Raw genomic sequence first — 6,819 nt, forward strand, 5'->3', positions numbered from 1 at the left:
GCATTTACTGACTTTGATCTCAGCAAATATGAGGATTTACACTCGGGCGTATTTGAAGAACTGTGTGATTGTGTGTGCTGGTGTGTGTGCATGTGTTAGCACTTTGAATATGTGAAGTGGTGTATTAACTGTAAACCAAAGGAGGAGATATAGAGTGACTATAATGCATCTTTAGGACATTTTACAAATGACACATTATAGTTAAAGGACATCTCACAGATAGATAATATTTGTAAGAAGACCCTACAGCAGGTATTATTTTTGGTTAAATTAATGTATCAAATGCACCATTTATTTTTTTATTGTGAAGTTTCTTGCAGTCACCTTCTGATGTGTTTTTGTTTCCTCAATGTTAGATGCATAGGTAGCAGTCGTGCATGAAGACAGAAACTCATTCTCTTAAAAGCATCCTCACGGATCCAGCAGCACACTCATAACCTCATTTTAAGTGGATTACAGGGCTTCAATTAGATTAGGTGGTATTAGTAAGAAGAAGCAACATCCAATACAAATGCCACCAATACAGAAAAGTGACTGGATAAGACAGACATTTTGACTGCTAATCTCTAAATAGCTGTTATTATTAACAATTTATAACAAGGTGTCACTATCCACACCCAAGAACAGAGGACAGGTAGATCCAATTGCAGTAAGTATTTTTAATAAGGGAAAACCGTACATCAAATCCAGTCCAGGCAGGGGTCAAAACCAAAATAGCAATCCAACATAAAACAGACACAAAACAAACTGGCAAGAGCAGAACTCCGAAGTGGCGTGATAAATACAAGGACTCCGTGACACATACTAAAACAGACAGGGTATAAATACACAGGGAAATGGCAATGCTAATGGGGAATTGGCTGAGTGCAATGATTAATGACCAGGGACAGCTGAGTGCAATGAGGAGACAGAGATCGTGGGGAATGTGGTTCAGGAAGTGACAGACACCGTGGGGAAGGAGGACATCTAGTGGTTACCCAGGGAACACAAACCAGACACTGTGACAGTACCCCCCCTCTACGGAGCGGCTACCAGACGCTCCAAGACGTGACCGACAAAAACAAGAGACCAGGAGGGAGGTGGACTGGTGGAGGCTCAGGGGGAGGGACGGAGGGCCAGGTAAAATGGGGAAACAGAGACAAGAGGACCAGGTGAAATGGGGAAACAGACCAGAAGTGCAGAAAAACAACAACAACAACAACCACACAACAGGAGACCAGGGTGGGTCAGGGCGTTCAGGGACCCAGGAAAGTGCCGACCGGGCAGGATTCCAGGGTGGAGCAAGTGGAACTGGGGCCCACCTGGACGGCGCAGGCGAAACCAGAGCCCACCACAGCCGTGCGGTTGAGACAGAGGCCCACCAGGGCGGAGCAGAAGACCACCACATCCGTGTGGTCGAGACAGAAGCCCACCAGGGCGGCGCAGACGACCACCACATCTGTGCGGTCGAGACAGAAGCCCACCAGGGCGGCGCAGAAGACCACCACAGCCGTGCGGTTGAGACGGAGGCCCACCAGGGCGGAGCAGAAGACCACCACAGCCGTGCGGTTGAGACAGAGGCCCACCAGGGCGGAGCAGAAGACCACCACATCCGTGTGGTTAAGACAGAAGCCCACCAGGGCGGAACAGAAGACCACCACAGTGGGATCGAATAAACAGGAGGGCAAGTCTGGTTAGGCAAGTCTGAAACAGAGAACATGAACAAGTTAAGGGTAGCCTCCGTGGCCACGACAGGATCAGTCGAGCGCTCAGAGAGTTCGGCTGAGACGTGACGAGGCTCTGGAAGTTCCGCAGAGGCGAGGAGAGGTTCTAGTAGTTCAGCAGAGACGTGGAGAGGCTCTGGTAATTCAGCAGAGGCGTGGAGAGGCTCTGTTAGTTCGGCAGAGACGTGGAGTGACTCTGGTAATCCCATGGTGTTTTGACTGGATTCCAGAAGATCAGTGCTGACTTGACTCTGCTCATGATGATCATTGATGGCCTGACTCTGCTCATTAAGATCATTGGTGACTTGCATTTGTTCATGAAGATAGTCGGTGACTTTGATCTTGCCCATGAAGAACACTGGTGACTTGACCTTGCCCACGAAGATCACTGGTGACTTGACTTTGCCCACGAAGATCAATGGTGACCTGACTTTGCCCACGAAGATCAATGGTGACTTGGCTTGACTCCGGAGTGTCAACGGTGACTAGTCCCGACTCTGGAAGGTCAACGGTGACTAGTCCCGACTCTGGAGGGTCAACGTCAACGGTGACTAGCCCCGACTCTGGAGGGTCCACGGGAACCTGACTCAACTCTGGAGGGTCCACGGGAACCTTATTTGACTCTGGAGGGTCCATGGGAACCTGACTCAACTCTGGAGGGTCCACGGGAACCTGACTCGACTCTGGAGGGTCAACGGGAACCTGACTCGACTCTGGAGGGTCAACGGGGACCTGACTCGACTCTGACTCGACTTTGGAGGGTCAACGGGAACCTGACTCAACTCTGGAAGGTCAACGGGGACCTGACTCGACTCTGGAAAGTCAACGGTGACTAGCCCTGACTCTGGAGGGTCATCGGTGACTAGCCCTGACTCTGGAAGGTCAACGGTGACTAACCCTGACTCTGGAGGGTCAGCTGTGGCTGTCATCCTGTGCAGAGGCGCTGGGCAAGCAGCCATCTTGTGTCATGACTCTGGACTGGCGGCCATCTTGGGCCATGGCGCTGGGCCAGCGGCCATCTTGGGCAGTGGCGCTGGACCGGCGCTCATCTTGGGCCATGGCGCTGGGCTGGCGGCCATCTTGCATCGTGGCGCTGGGCTGGCAACCACCTTGTGCTGTGGCGCTGGGCTGGCGTCCATCTTGCCTCGTGGCGGTCATCAGGAGTTCATGGTTCATCCCCCAGGATGTGAGGCAGGTAGGGCAAACGCTGTACACACTATCCACAGATTACCTGATCTCAGTCATCTCCTAGAAACACAACACTATCTGTTCACAGCCACGGGAGTCACCCGAGTTAGTCCAACTCTGAAGCTGAAGAGGACACACTCTTCAAAAGGCAGAAGATGAATGACAGTAAATCAGCAAAAGATAAAAAGAGCAAGGAAAAGCACAGACAGACACTGACCAGGGACAGCTGAGTGCAATGAGGAGACAGAGATCGTGGGGAATGTGGTTCAGGAAGTGACAGACACCGTGGGGAAGGAGGACATCTAGTGGTTACCCAGGGAACACAAACCAGACACTGTGACAGTACCCCCCCTCTACGGAGCGGCTACCAGACACTCCAAGACGTGACCGACAAAAACAAGAGACCAGGAGGGAGGTGGACTGGTGGAGGCTCAGGGGGAGGGACGGAGGGCCAGGTAAAATGGGGAAACAGAGACAAGAGGACCAGGTGAAATGGGGAAACAGACCAGAAGTGCAGAAAAACAACAACAACAACAACCACACAACAGGAGACCAGGGTGGGTCAGGGCATTCAGGGACCCAGGAAAGTGCCGACCGGGCAGGATTCCAGGGTGGAGCAAGTGGAACTGGGGCCCACCTGGACGGCGCAGGCGGAACCAGAGCCCACCACAGCCGTGCGGTTGAGACAGAGGCCCACCAGGGCGGAGCAGAAGACCACCACAGCCGTGCGGTTGAGACAGAGGCCCACCAGGGCGGAGCAGAAGACCACCACATCCATGTGGTTGAGACAGAAGCCCACCAGGGCGGAACAGAAGACCACCACAGTGGGATCGAATAAACAGGAGGGCAAGTCTGGTTAGGCAAGTCTGAAACAGAGAACATGAACAAGTTAAGGGTAGCCTCCGTGGCCACGACAGGATCAGTCGAGTGCTCAGAGAGTTCGGCTGAGACGTGACGAGGCTCTGGAAGTTCCGCAGAGGCGAGGAGAGGTTCTAGTAGTTCAGCAGAGACGTGGAGAGGCTCTGGTAATTCAGCAGAGGCGTGGAGAGGCTCTGTTAGTTCGGCAGAGACGTGGAGTGACTCTGGTAATCCCATGGTGTTTTGACTGGATTCCAGAAGATCAGTGCTGACTTGACTCTGCTCATGATGATCATTGATGGCCTGACTCTGCTCATTAAGATCATTGGTGACTTGCATTTGTTCATGAAGATAGTCGGTGACTTTGACCTTGCCCATGAAGAACACTGGTGACTTGACCTTGCCCACGAAGATCACTGGTGACTTGACTTTGCCCACGAAGATCAATGGTGACCTGACTTTGCCCACGAAGATCAATGGTGACTTGGCTTGACTCCGGAGTGTCAACGGTGACTAGTCCCGACTCTGGAAGGTCAACGGTGACTAGTCCCGACTCTGGAGGGTCAACGTCAACGGTGACTAGCCCCGACTCTGGAGGGTCCACGGGAACCTGACTCAACTCTGGAGGGTCCACGGGAACCTTATTTGACTCTGGAGGGTCCACGGGAACCTGACTCAACTCTGGAGGGTCCACGGGAACCTGACTCGACACTGGATGGTCCACGGGAACCTGACTCGACTCTGGAGGGTCCACGGTGACTAGCCCTGCCTCGACTCTGGAGGGTCAACGGGGACCTGACTCGACTCTGGAGGGTCAACGGGGACCTGACTCGACTCTGGAGGGTCAACGGGAACCTGACTCGACTCTGGAGGGTCAACGGGAACCTGACTCGACTCTGGAGGGTCAACGGGGACCTGACTCGACTCTGACTCGACTTTGGAGGGTCAACGGGAACCTGACTCGACTCTGGAAGGTCAACGGGGACCTGACTCGACTCTGGAAAGTCAACGGTGACTAGCCCTGACTCTGGAGGGTCATCGGTGACTAGCCCTGACTCTGGAAGGTCAACGGTGACTAACCCTGACTCTGGAGGGTCAGCTGTGGCTGTCATCCTGTGCAGAGGCGCTGGGCAAGCAGCCATCTTGTGTCATGACTCTGGACTGGCGGCCATCTTGGGCCATGGCGCTGGGCCAGCGGCCATCTTGGGCAGTGGCGCTGGACCGGCGCTCATCTTGGGCAGTGGCGCTGGGCTGGCGGCCATCTTGCATCGTGGCGCTGGGCTGGCGGCCACCTTGTGCTGTGGCGCTGGGTTGGCGTCCATCTTGCCTCGTGGCGGTCATCAGGAGTTCATGGTTCATCCCCCAGGATGTGAGGCAGGTAGGGCAAACGCTGTACACACTATCCACAGATTACCTGATCTCAGTCATCTCCTAGAAACACAACACTATCTGTTCACAGCAACGGGAGTCACCCGAGTTAGTCCAACTCTGAAGATGAAGAGGACACACTCTTCAAAAGGCAGAAGATGAATGACAGTAAATCAGCAAAAGATAAAAAGAGCAAGGAAAAGCACAGACAGACAAAGGAAGAAGAGGAATGCAGAAAATACTTTTTATTAAAAAAGGTAACATGCCCTGTCAGTGAGGTACATCTACTCAACTTGCACTAAATGACCTGGCAGGCGATGCCAACGAGAGCACTGTGGTACATTAACTGACATCAGGGTGCGTGGGGCTGTTATGGATCCCTCTGTTGGGATTACATTGAGTGATGCTGGTGGGTTTTATTGCCACTTGGAAATGGTACAGCTGTTGGGGGAGGTAGAGATTATGGGGTAAAATATGAGCAAGTGCTTTGTTTTTTCTCTCTGGTTACTCTTAATGCTCCATAACTTTCATGCAAGATGTTTTTAGATGGATAATTATGATATAAAAGTGAAAGTAAGTCATATGCTTCATATTACTCTATATTAGACCCCTAACCTCACACTATCCTACAGGATTGGGCCAAATTCAAAGTCGATTATTTTGGCTGTATTAAAAATAAAACAATTCAATAAATCTTTCATTAAAAGCATGAATAAATACATATGTAAAAATAAATGCATCCATGCTTGCTAAATAAAAGTATTAATTTCTTTAAAAACAATCCTTTAACTATCTTTAATAGTTTCTTTAATTCCATCATTGTCCCTGTGTGTAAGGCAGATAAATCTATACATTTCAGAGCTTTTTTAAACCTGTTAAATTATACTTGACAAAGTTTTGTTTTTAGTGAAAAATTAGTTGAAATTGAACTGTAAGTGGACAAGTTTGCCATCTGATTGCTTCCATCGGATACATGTCAGTTTTGCAAATATCCCCTCAAGGCAAAGTAACTGCAGTACATTTCATTTCATTGTTTAGATTGTTGAAAGTCATCAATTATAAATGCAGACCTAGAAAAAATAAACAGGACTAGCACGACAGCCTGAACTAGATAATGATGATAATAATAAGTGCCATGTATATTTAGACCTGGTGTCTTGCTTTAATTTTTAACATAGTCATTTGGCAGGCCAAATCAGCCTTATGCTCTGTCTCTGTCCCAGTAACTAATGATTGTGTGTTAATATTTAATATTGGCCTAATAATTTTCCTTGCTTAGCTCTTAGGTGTAGGTATTGTAGATCCATTTGCGAACAATTTCCTTTGAGGAATACTGACTTCATTAAATTAAATGACTAAGTTTTGTTTTACGTCTTTCCCCAAAATAATATCAATAGTGGCCATCTATGTGGGGCACCATGTGTCACCCCAACTGAGTTTATTCCCCCCTGGATCAACACCCAGAGCTGATTCTATAAGCAGGTTTTAGCTAACTGGGTTGCTCTCCTCCAGAAAAGGGTTTTGTTCGTAATGTTAAACAGCAGAAGAAATTAAACCTGATTCCTATTTTCACTTTACATGACAGAAAAAAAGGAAAATGCACGCAAACAAACATTTTTGTCTAAAGGCAATGTGAATGTTTGGACATGAACTGACCTGCGTGTCAGAAACACATGCATTGGGTACGGTGGCGGGCATCTCT

The sequence above is a fragment of the Carassius carassius genome, chromosome 26 (genome assembly GCF_963082965.1).
Source record: "Carassius carassius chromosome 26, fCarCar2.1, whole genome shotgun sequence".
In the NCBI taxonomy this organism is placed as follows: Eukaryota; Metazoa; Chordata; class Actinopteri; order Cypriniformes; family Cyprinidae; genus Carassius; species Carassius carassius.